Genomic DNA, 12,573 nt, shown 5'->3' with positions numbered 1-12,573 from the left:
AGCGATAATAAAACAAATAATGGGGGACAGCAGCAATGAGTCACATAAATAAATTGGAGTCATTACAACCGAAGATACTCAGAACAATAGCCAACATCCCATGGTATGTTAGAAACAAGGATATACGCAGAGACCTAAAAATACCAATACAAGGAAAAATACAAGGAAAGAATGACAACACATCCAAACCAGCTGGCTGCTGAAGCAAACAAAACTCATATAAAAAGAAGACTAAAAAGAAAACATGTCATTGACCTCACTAAAGAAATAAAATAGACAAACTCAAAGATAATATCCTGCTAGAGATAGTCATCCACATGTTATTTAGTAATAAAGTTAAAAAAATTTACCAAATGTCCAGCTGGATAAATTGTAAAGTACAAATTAAATAAATAAAAAGAAATGTGTTCCTTCATTCAAGCAAACATGAAAATAACATGGTGATAAGCGTGGATTGTAAGATAAGTTTCCCCATTATTGCTACTGAACTTTGGGCAATAGAATTTGTCCACAAGGATCATATAACAACACGTATCTCAAACTTGGACGCATTTGTTATTTAATGCTTCGTGTCTAACGTATAATATCAGATAGATCAAGTTAGCACCTACTACTACCAATAACAACATTGCATCTATGCAATCATCTAGTAACAATTAAATGTCTTTGTTGGGTCTCACACACATCAGGTAACGTATAACAAAATGTGTTGACGTTTGTCCTTTATTTAGGTTGAATCACTTACAAATAATTATATAAACTATATTTACCATGGAAACGTCAAGCACGTGCACGAATACCAATGGCCATCTTGCCACTACCGATGACGTCACACGCAGGCTTTCGCCAGGCACCGCTGTGCTACCCAGCGTTACTGTACAGAAGCCAATAGTCTTTTTTAGAAATTAAAGGAAGAAGTAAGTTATTTATTGACTGACCTACGTATAATGTCAACGACATTATTAACAGCGACCGAATAGGAAAAGTCAAATTATAAAGGATCTTTATCTTAATCTCTGAAGTAAGGGTGTCAAGCTTTTAAAAGTTCGCACGATACAAGGATTGGCGCAATAACTCTGCATTCTATGTAGCTATATAATTATGTCGAGCAAAAGATGAGCTACTCAAGAAGTCATTGGAGTCGCTTTCGCGGGAGAACCGGGCTGGATCGATGGAGCACGATTAAGTATACTCGAGAGAAAAGTGTGTAAAGGAATGATTCCCCTTTGACCTACATACACATACGCGCTACTAGGAAGAGGAATCCCGGACCGTTTCCGGTTGAGTTAACCTGTGCGTACGTGTACATCGAAGAACTTAATTCCATCCCGTCCGACCAAGCTTATACTTTCTCGTTGCAGCAGCAGTTTTAAGCTCACCAGGGGAAACCTGCACAGTTTTTACGAGCGTAGTTTATGGAACCACGCCAGCTGGGCTTGCGATAAACCCGTTGCAGTTACGAAACGTATATATGCGCACATGAATTCCAGCCTGCCAGAAAAATGGAGGTACGCACAAATATGAATAAAACGTATTTGTATTTATAGAAGGCATTTCTGCAATCGTAATGCCACGATATGATCAAGATGAAGGTTATTTGTCGTGAAAAAATAAATCATAAGTGAAAAATAAAATTTTTGCGTATAACGCTTTGTTTTGAGAAAATGGTTTTAAATATTCATTTGATATACTACCTGTGAAAGCCGATTTAACAGACCTCTGTTTTTGTTCGTGTATGCATAACGGCTCACGAAAATATTTGGGCACTTGCAAAAACATTTTTACAATATACAGGGTATTTTATAATAAGTGATCAGTATTTAAAAGACAAATTTAGTATCCGAAAACAATAAAAACAGTTTAGATCATCATATATTGTTTTATCTCGTTTACGAGATGTAGCGAATTCTGTGTTCTACCATCTCGTCTCTGACTATTTAAATAAAGGAAGCTGAAAATGAATTAGATTTTTTCTTGCGGAATTACTTGAAATTTATTGTATACAAGACACCTATCGATTATCGGAATACTTCGTCAGAAAATTGAATAAGCGTTTTTAACAAGTTCAAGAAATATGAAAAAGTATTGAAAAAGTCATTACATCGATAGCAGGATGTCTCCATGTATGTATCGAAATACAAGAGTCATTTTGAGCAACTCGTGTGAAGGTAATCAGACACGAAATGATAGGCTATAAAAGCCGCTAAACCTCCTAAACGAGCTCAAATAGCATCGGTATCAACATTTTTTGTTCTTTTTTTTTGGAGTTAGATTCGTCCCTTAAATATTTTCTGTTCATCATGAAACAACCAGTATAATATACGATTTTTAAGAGTGTACCGAAAATCGCGATAAAGGTCGAACTGGAGTGATTCGCCATGTAAAACGAGATTAAACATGTTGTGACGGCACTTGTTACGTAAACTTGAGAGTTGGATGATAAAATAAAATAGCTGAGTCGTAACACAACTATCAATTTTGTTTTAATTAAACTTTATTATGAATTCAGCAATCACAATGGAATACACACTGAATTAACACACATAAATCACAATTCACTCCAACCACGTTGTGTAAAACCTAGTTACACTGATACGTTAAGTACGCGACTGGTCTAAGAGTAGAAACTCGGTAAAAAGATATGTTGACTATTCTAAGGATACAGAATAAGTGAAGTTTTACTGACGATACTGTGTCTGAGGTAAGCTAGGGGTGGGTGTGTCTGAGGACACGAGACCATCGGATTGGTTGATGACAATTTTGGTTAGGAAAGTGAGGACAGTAGACACCGCTTCCGATTGGATAATAAGAAGATTGGTGGTCCAGGAAGGGTTTTAGCTGCCCTCGAGAGAAAGTTGCTAACGGAAAATACCGAACGTGAGGAAAACCAACTTTCCCGTGTTAACCCGTAGTAAACAATAAATGTAAAAGGAAACTTGAAACAAAAGATACTTGAAACAAAAGATACTTAAGGTCTGAAGGACCTTAACTATGAAAATGCCAAGACCCATGGTGGATCCTTAAGATTATTGAGGATACGCGCCAAGGATGTGCAGACATCTGGCTGCCATCTTGCCCGCGGTGTGTGGCCTGGTTTCTGATGTGGATTGACGTTACACACCCAACAGCAAAGAACTTTCTAATGGTTTCGTCGGTACATAGTATACCACCGTTGATAGACTGTTTACGAGAGACTGACGAAACGTAAGTGCCGACAGGTCTAATGACATATCGATATCCCTACGGTCTTTCCGCCAAATCCTCTGAAGAAGGCGTACGTGACCACGGTCGCGAACGTCTAACGAACGCGTGCGTAATGGGGCTATTGAGAGGTGATAAAAAGAAATGAAAAGAGTTCTCTTAATAGAGATCAGTTGTGAACAAGAAGCATGTTTTGTTTTTGACAAAACCTAGTATTTGAAAACGGAGGCAGGTAAAATTTTAGACATCTGGATTCAAATACGTTCATCTCCACACACATTCGTATGTCCTTTTAAATAGTTTTCTGCATATTAATATTGAATAACAAAACTACTTGTTCCAGCCAACGCTCATACCGCGTTGGGACCAAATCAGCCGTAAATACGTCCCAGAACTAAAGTTCTCAGACATAGTGAAACGGCAAATAATAAAAAATAAAACACCCGAAGACATACCCCCAAAAACAAATTCATATCATCCGCTCCCAGGCCTATACCCACCTAAAACCGACAACACCCCCCAACTAAACATAAACTACTTTGAAGACTTCAAAAAAAGCATACTCCAAGCGCTAAAAGAACAGCAAATGCAATTAAACGCCATAAAAACAACACTAGCAATACATGAAGAAAGGTTCGACACCATCTACAAGGCTTTAAATATCGCGTATGACAAATATCCATAAACCTCAAAACCAACAAACACAGCAAAAAACAAATAAATTAAACTTAAAAGATCTGAAAATAATTGCAATAAATGCCAACTCCCTAATTTCAAATCAAAAAAGATACAGTATGCTAACCCTAATAAATAAAGAAACCCCCGACATCGTACTCATCTCAGAAACAAAACTAAATAAAAGACACAAAGTACACTTCAAAAACTACTCCATGATAAGACAAGACAGACCGAACGCCAGCCAAGGAGGAGGAACAGCAATCCTCATAAGAAACCCCATAAAACACGAAACAATTCTAAATGACAAAATAACAAGTTTCAAAATCCTAGAAACAACGATCATAAAAATAAAAATAAGCGATAAGGAAAACCTATTCATCACTGCAGCCTACGCAACCTATGGAAACCGGAAGGAATTTAGCGAAGAATTCAATAAACTCTTCGAACTCCTACAGCTCAACAAGCCAGAAAACTTCTATATAATAGCAGGCGACCTCAACGCAAAACACACCAGCTGGAAAAACGAAATAAACAACACGAGAGGCAACTTCATTAGAAACTGGCTAGACAACAGAAGCATTCACTTCAAAACAATCTTATACAGCTCCGAACTACCCTCTTACCCAAAAGGAGGCTCATACCTGGACATATGCTTAGCAGATGCGAGACTAAAGTTTCAAGACCTACGCCCAAACAACACCCTAAAAACCTTATCCTATGACAGTGACCATAGCGCCCTAGTATTCCACATAAAAAAGGATACATCGGACCTCCTAACACTCGAAATACAGACCGAGGCACCCAGGTACAATTACAAAAAGACCGATTGGAAAAAATTCCAAAACATACTCGAACAGAACTGCGACCTAAAGATCTACAACAACGCCAATCTAACTAACAGTCAAATCGACTCATTCCTAGAAGAAATAGAAAAACATACACAAATCGCTCTCCAAAAATCCGTGCCAATCGTAAAACAAGAAAACTCATGCAAGCCCTATATCAACAACAAAATAAAAGAACTACAACGAGACAAAAGCTACATACTCTCCAAAGTAAACAATATAAAATTCAACTATTCTTATGACAAAAGAGAAGAATTAGAATTTCTAAAGTACCTTCTATACGAAATAAAAACACAACTGAAACAAGAATTCGCAAGCTCCATAAACCATCACTGGACAAACAAAATAAAAAACATCTCCAAAAACGACACAGCCAACATGTTTCCACAAATAAATCAAATCTTCAGGCCAAAAGGACAAAACCCCATCCCACCTCTCAAATTGCCCCCAGAAAAAGCTTCCCTCATCCAAGAAGCAGGTTTATCGATACGCAACACCACCAGAGACACCGAGGGTAACTTCATAATAGCCAAATCAACAGAAAAACTAGACATTATCGGCACCCACTTTTCCAAAACACACACACAAAACGAACACATGGGCCGTGAACAACTAAACAGAATTATCACCGCCGAAACATACAAACTCAGAAACGAAATGGAACAAGACATAACGCTAAACAAAACAGTCAGCACATTCTCAAACGAAAACACCGCAGACAACCCCAAACAACCGGAACCAGAAATAAACTACTTCACAAACTACAATCAACTAAACAAAATATTCTCCAAACTAAACAACAAAAAATCCTCCGGCTTCGACGGCATCCCAAACATCCTACTCAAGCACCTACCGAACAAAATAAAATGGTACTACACAGTACTCTTCAACAATGCACTAAACAACACATATTTCCCCAAAAAATGGAAAAAAGCCAAACTGATAGCGATAACAAAAAAAGATAAAGACGGCTCATCACCCGCAAACCTACGACCCATAAGTCTCCTCCCCAACATAAGCAAGGTATTTGAAATAACCATAAACAACCCCCTCACCTCCTTCTGCTCAAAAAATGACATAATCCCAGAAAATCAATTTGGCTTCCGACACAAACACTCCACAATTCACGCAATAAACAAACTTACGTCGGACATCTGCTGGGCGCTAAACGCAAAACAACGAGTAGCCGCCTGCCTAATAGACCTCGAAAAAGCCTTCGACACAGTCTGGATCCCAGGTCTCATATACAAATTAATCAAGAAAAATTTCCCCAAATACCTAATTAAAATAGTTTGGGACATGATCACAAGCAGAACTTTCGTAATGACTGAAGGATCACACACATCCAGCAAAGAATTCTCCATAAAAAACGGTCTGCAACAAGGCACAGTAAACTCCCCGCTACTTTTCAATATTTACAATAGTGACTTACTAAACCTCTTTAATCTCAATACATCCACCCATAAACGCTCCATAGCCTTCGCAGATGACCTAATCATCTACGTAACAGGCCACAAAACCACGAGAATAAAAACAGAATTACAAGAACTCTTTGAAAAAATTAACGATTATTACAACACATGGAAGCTAAAAATAAACACAAACAAATGTGAGACAATACTATTTAGACCCAAGTCAAGCAAAATCGGTCCAATAGAAAGGGAACACTGCAAAAAATTTCAGCTTAGGGAAAAAGCAAACGAAGGGGAACCCATACCGCATAAAAACTGCGTTAAATACCTAGGTATAAACATAGACGATAAACTAAGCTACAAGCAGCACATCCAAATCCAACTCTCCAAAGCCAGCAAAGCATTTTGGAGAGTAAAAAGATTATTTTACTCTAAACATCTCAACAGTCAAGTAAAAATACTGTGCTATCAAGCACTAATCAGACCTATTATAACATACGGCTGCCCAATCTGGTACAACATATCAGCCTCCCAAATGGAAAAAATTCGCAGATTCGAAAGGAAATGCATCAGAGCTTGCCTGAATACTTACAGATCCGAACACAGCGGATTCAAAAAATATGTTAAAAACAAAACAATATACGACCTAGCCAACATTCACCGCATAGACTGTCACATATTAAAAGTAACAAGAAACCACTTCGCGCAAGCTGCAAAAATTCAAGAAAACAGCCTAATCTTCAGTTGCCTACTCCCAAATGACTCATACTACAAAAACACTCTGGCAACAGGCTACATCCCACCAGAAGCGTTCATCTACTTAGACGAAAAAAACTACCTCCAGGATCAAAATAACATCCCAGTAATATACCACATAAAAAGAAAAATAGGAACCAAAACCATACTCTACGAAGAAAACTTAAACGGACAAACCGCAGACACTAGGTGGAGATACAACATGGCCCTCCCTCTGAAAGACGCTAAAGACAAACACAGAAAAAACACAAAGAAATATTGGTGGATTTCAAATCCAAAATAAAACAAGAGAGAAAACCAGTAAACCGACAGAACACATCTCTGACACCGCATAACACAGGTGTAATTGTAAATAATATGTAAATATTGTAAATAAACCTATTTGACATCCCCCTCCCCCGCCCCCTCCCTATTATCCCCTCCAAAGGCATACAGCGCCAAAATGTAAATTACCGATAAGTCCTGTTTTGCGACCAAGTTTCAGGACAAAAAAAAATCAAGCAAGAACAAAATTACATAAAAGCTCCGCCCCCCAGCGGCTTAAATCCAAAGAATATACAAAAATCACAAAAAAATTGTAAAACACCGACACATAATATAGTATGGCTACGTCGTACCGTCGCGTATCGGTACTTTTGCCTAGCACACCATTACCAAAATTCACAGTTTATTTGAATATCAAAATGTAACGAAAAATGTATCCTTGGTTTAATAAACATTATTAAAAAAAAAAAAAAAAAAACCGCGTTGGGACCACTCGTTCTCGTTCGATCACGAAAGTTAAGCAGCGCCGGGCACGGATAGTACTTGGATGGGTGACCGCCTGGGAACTCCGTGTGGTGTTGGCTTTTTTTATTTACCCAATTTCTTTTATTTTCCTTAATAATCAACTTTTAATAACCTATAACCTAAGCATCGAGAAAAAGAAATGTTTTGGTATTACACGACTACTACCACACATTATATCATTTTGATTTTTGCACACACTTATATTTCTTTAAATATTCTATTTTTTTGGACATCAAAAACAAATAAGAAAAATAGCTATTTCAGCCAACGATTATACCGCTATAAACATAAACATTTCGCTCAAATCGTAGTGCTCAAAGCAGTGAATCGAAATCTCCCATAAACAGAGTAACCTAGAGAAAAGTACTACTGCAAAAATCGACCAAGAACTTTCTTAGCAACACAAGGCTCCTAAAAGACGCGGAAACTCAACCCTCCGCCAAACCTGGTGGAACAGGAACAAAAGTGCAGAAAGCATTCAAGGAAGAAGAAAGCAAAGAAGAGAGCACAACAGGAGACACGAACAAAAAGAAACGAAATCATGAATTCGGCAGAAAGCTCCCTATTATCAGCAATATCAACGAAAAATAGATTCCACGTATTACAATCACAAGAATCCAGCATATCTTAGACACAGTAACACCCTCAAATAAAAACAATAAAAGAATCCACAAGACGAAACTCTACTTTAGAACTGATAAGGAAAAAGAACAAAAACTTAGAAATTAAACCAAGTGGGCATACAGCCTCTCAGGTCGGGAAATCACAAGTTTGAAAGAGAATAAAGAATGGACCGAGAGGTATACCATCATCAACGAAATCCTCAACGTCCCAGGCGCAGCCCAGTGAAATAGACAACGCAGGGGGCCCATATATCCAGCAACCTGAATAGGGAACAACCAGACATATCCCAGACAGGCCACTATCCTCTACAGGGAAGAACCCTGACACCACAGCCCCCACAAATAAAGACAAACCGCCTCCAATATAGATCACCCACCAAGACACGAAGGAGACAGTAAAACTCATTGAAGAGACTTTAAACACAAAGTTATTCCACATTAAACGAATACACGCAGATAAACACGTGCTATTCCTACGAAGTATACCAGACTTTAACAAAGCGAAAGAACTCCTAATTGCAGTTAAAACAGCCTTTTACGTATATACACCCAAATCGGAGAAGTACCACACGATCTCACTAAAGGTTCTAAACAATAGCTTCTCCGAGACAGAGATAGTAACAGAGTTGCAAGCACTACAGATGTCGGACGTCCAATTGACAAAAGACTGGCGCTTCTCAACGAAAAGATCAATAGAGAACAATGTCTTAATTTATATAATCCAAGCATCCCCACAAAACAATATTAGTAACCTACTCTAAAAATGAATCGTCTAAATTACTTTAGGCTAAAATGGGAAAAAGTCAGAAAAAATGCAATTTTTTCCGCAACGCAATGTCACAAATGTAAACTGCATAGAGCCGCACGGACCAAGCGAGTGCAAAATCAAAAAGGAAGACGCGGTAAACAAAGACAAAGTGCACTGCATGAATTGTAAAAACTACGGATATCCTGCTTTGTATAAAGGATGCCCAAAACTCGTTGAACTTTCCAAAAAACTTTGCGAAAATATCAACAAATGCAAAAAATCAAGAACAAACGCATTGCTAAGACAAGGAATAAGCCGAAACCAAGTCTCCGAAAACCGATCAAATCAAACTATACTGTTTAGACGTAAATTAATTAACCTCGGCGCACTAGAAAGAGAACGCGGCGAAAGATTTCAATTAAGAGAAAAAGAAACTGAAGGGGATTTCATTTCCCACAAAAATTGTGTAGAATACTCAGACGTAAATATGCACGACAAACTAAACTTCAAACAGCACATCGAAATTCAACTTACCAAAGGAAGCAAAGCGTTCTGAAAAGCAAAAAGATTATTCTATTCCAAACATCTAAACAACAGAACAAAAGTCCTCCGTTACCAAGCATTAGTTAGACCGATCATAACCTACGGCTGTTCAATATATATGTCGGAGATGAAAGGACACCGGAGCCTTCCCTTTGGAACTTTGGGAAAATCCCTTAACACTGTAATCTAGATTCTACCATAGCCGTAATTAAGCAATTGTCGTCATTCAATCCGATTGTATTTGTTCGAGATTTGAATTTGATTTGTTCGAGAATGAGCTTGGGCTCAAGGCGACAACCAGTCGACTGTCACCTTGAGGGTTGGATGATAAAATAAAACAGCTGAGTCGTAACACAACTATTAATTTTGTTTTAATTAAACTTTATTATGAATTCAGCAATCACAATGGAATACACACTGAGTTAACATAAATCACAATTCACTCCAACCACGTTATGTAAAACTTAGTTACACTGATACGTTAAGTACGAGACTGGTCTAAGAGTAGAAACTCGGTAAGAAGATATGTTGACTATTCTAAGGATACAGAATAAGTGAGTGTTACTGACGATACTGTGTCTGAGGAAAGCTAGGGTGGGTGTGTCTAAGGACACGGAACTATCGGATTTGTTGATGACAATTTTGGTTAGGGAAGTGAGGGCAGTAGACATAGCTTCCGATTGGATAATAAGAAGGTTGATGGACCAGGAAGGGTATTAGCCGCCCTCGTGAGAAAGTTGCTAACGGATCATACCAGACGTGAGGAAAACTAACTTTCCATGTTAACCCGTAGTAAACAATAAACGTAAAAGGAAACCTAGGACAAGAGATACTCGCTTGGTCTGAAGAACCTTAACTATGAAAATTCCAAGATCCCTGGATGGTACTTAAGACTATTGAGGGTACGCGCCAAAGATGTGCAGACATCCGGGCGCCATCCTGCCCGCGATGTGTGGCCTGGTCTCTGATGTGAATTGACGTTACATCTCCCCTCCTTAGATTGATTTTGGTCCTCCAAAATCTTAGTGTTTCTTCAAGATTGTTTCATGGACGCTAATTGGTTAAAAGTGTACTTTTCTTCTTTGTCTTGATCCTTTATGGAAAAAAGAATTTTTTATCGGGTTCTTGAAAAAATTCATCGCGCGCATACACGCATACATACATATACAAATTCCGTTCTCTCTGGTATGTACAACTAGAAAATACATAACACAGCTACTTATATGCGTACAAGTAACCGATATTACAGGAAATGTACAGGAGGTGAACGGTGATATTTCACGCTCACGTTCCTTTTAGAGCTTAAGTGTACATGACGCCTGGTTCTATACTCGTTGGAAGGTGTCTTTTCAATTCATTACTGAATTGATATACTTTAGATAGAATAATAAACTCAATCTATAAAAGTACTAGAGAAACTGTGATCATTACAAAATTATAAACAAATTTATAAGAGTTGAAACATACACATACACAGAAATTAATAGAAACCTGTAGTAAATAAAAAAAGAAGTCGTACGTTCTGATTTCACTTTTCTATCAACGTGAAATTTGTGCATTTGCATTAAAATACTTAGTAGCAACGAAAACAGAATAATTATTTTAGACCGAAAAAATCTATTAGCAAAAATCGACAACTTTCCTACAAAACATAAAAACTCTTACTTCATGAGAATGATTTACATCTTGAGTTTGTTTTTACTAAGCGCAGACGTAAAATACATTTGGTCGTAAAAATGTACGCTTCATGCTGTAGTGTACTCTGGATAGGGCGTCAGTGACACGTAATAAATGACGAGGTGTTATAAAAAAAAAGGCGAATGAGCAATAGTCTATTCGTATGCTTTATTAACACGACAATATTACAATTCAATTATAGAATACAGACTGACTAATTGACTAAAGGGCTGGGGGTTTTATATCTTCATTATGATTCACATATCTTATGGGAGGGAGTTCGGTTATTGTTCATTCTTATCGCTATCGTATGACTAAGTGTTATCGACATATCCGGAGTTCGGCAGATGTCTGGCTTTTGGGTGACGTCAATGAGGTGGATTTGGGCGTTACACTCCCCCCTTCGTAGAGTGAACTTAGTCCTCTAAGTTCTTGCGTTTCAGCGGAATCGATGGATGAAATTTGGCCTTGGGCGGTGTTGATAATTCAAAACTTACTCTTGATTCTCTTTTTGTTCGTTATTCGAATCTTCGTTATTAGTTATATTTATGGTTTTGATCTTAATAGCGTAAGAAATGCTCTTGGGATTGCTACTGATTCTCATATGGTTCTCTCCATACAATATATCTACAGTTACTTTAGTTTTCAACAGAGAGGGTTGCTTCAGTTTGACAATTTGATGTCCTTCTTCAGAGAATACATTGAGTTCTATTGGTTTTTCTGGCGTAGCTATGTAGTGATTGTCGTTTTTGAGTGGTATAAAAGTTATTTCTACGATCTTATAGACTGTGAATTTACAAAATATCATGGTATTGTCTACACTAATTATTTCGGATGCGCAATCGTGTTTTGAACGTCTATCATGTATGGATTGAGTATGTTTGCAAATGTACAATTCGTGTTTGATTCGAAATTGCTTGTTCAAATACATCTGGTCTACGTTCATATAAGTTAATCCTGAGGTGAAAAATATCGGATGTTCAACTAATGGGGCGAGAAATGCTCCGTTCTTTTGAGTCGGTATGGAGTATACCTGTTCTATATCCTATTCTGAGACAATTATTGTTGGAATTGAAATTTTAAAGATCTTTTCGCTTTGGACAAACAGTGTGAGTGTAGAGGCGACTAAAATGTTTTGGAAATTATTTTCGTCTGGTGAAAATCCTTTATTCATGATGTGATTTCCTAAAGCTTTAGCGTATTGTTCTAAGAAAGTGTGATGATTTATGATCTGGGGGCTAATAATTCCTTGTTTTCCTAGTAGAATTAAATTGAATACTTCATCGAGTTGAAAGTGTAGA

At 37.6% G+C, this 12,573-nt stretch overlaps 1 long non-coding RNA gene and 1 pseudogene across 1 annotated transcript; both read left to right on the top strand.

Annotated features, from left to right (window-relative positions):
• Positions 1–860: 860 nt before the first annotated feature.
• On the top strand, positions 861–3,564 carry LOC138185458 (uncharacterized). The gene is made up of 3 exons (XR_011174621.1): positions 861–1,297; positions 1,362–1,508; positions 3,545–3,564. It is a non-coding gene; the product is annotated as an uncharacterized LOC138185458 (long non-coding RNA).
• Positions 3,565–7,621: 4,057 nt separating this feature from the next.
• Positions 7,622–7,740, top strand: LOC138185848 (uncharacterized; annotated as a pseudogene).
• The last annotated feature ends 4,833 nt before the right edge of the window (positions 7,741–12,573 follow it).

The sequence above is a fragment of the Bombus flavifrons genome, chromosome 12 (genome assembly GCF_040668555.2).
Source record: "Bombus flavifrons isolate JBK064 chromosome 12, iyBomFlav1_principal, whole genome shotgun sequence".
NCBI classification, from domain to species: domain Eukaryota; kingdom Metazoa; phylum Arthropoda; class Insecta; order Hymenoptera; family Apidae; genus Bombus; species Bombus flavifrons.
This window is presented reverse-complemented; position numbering and strand designations above follow the sequence as displayed.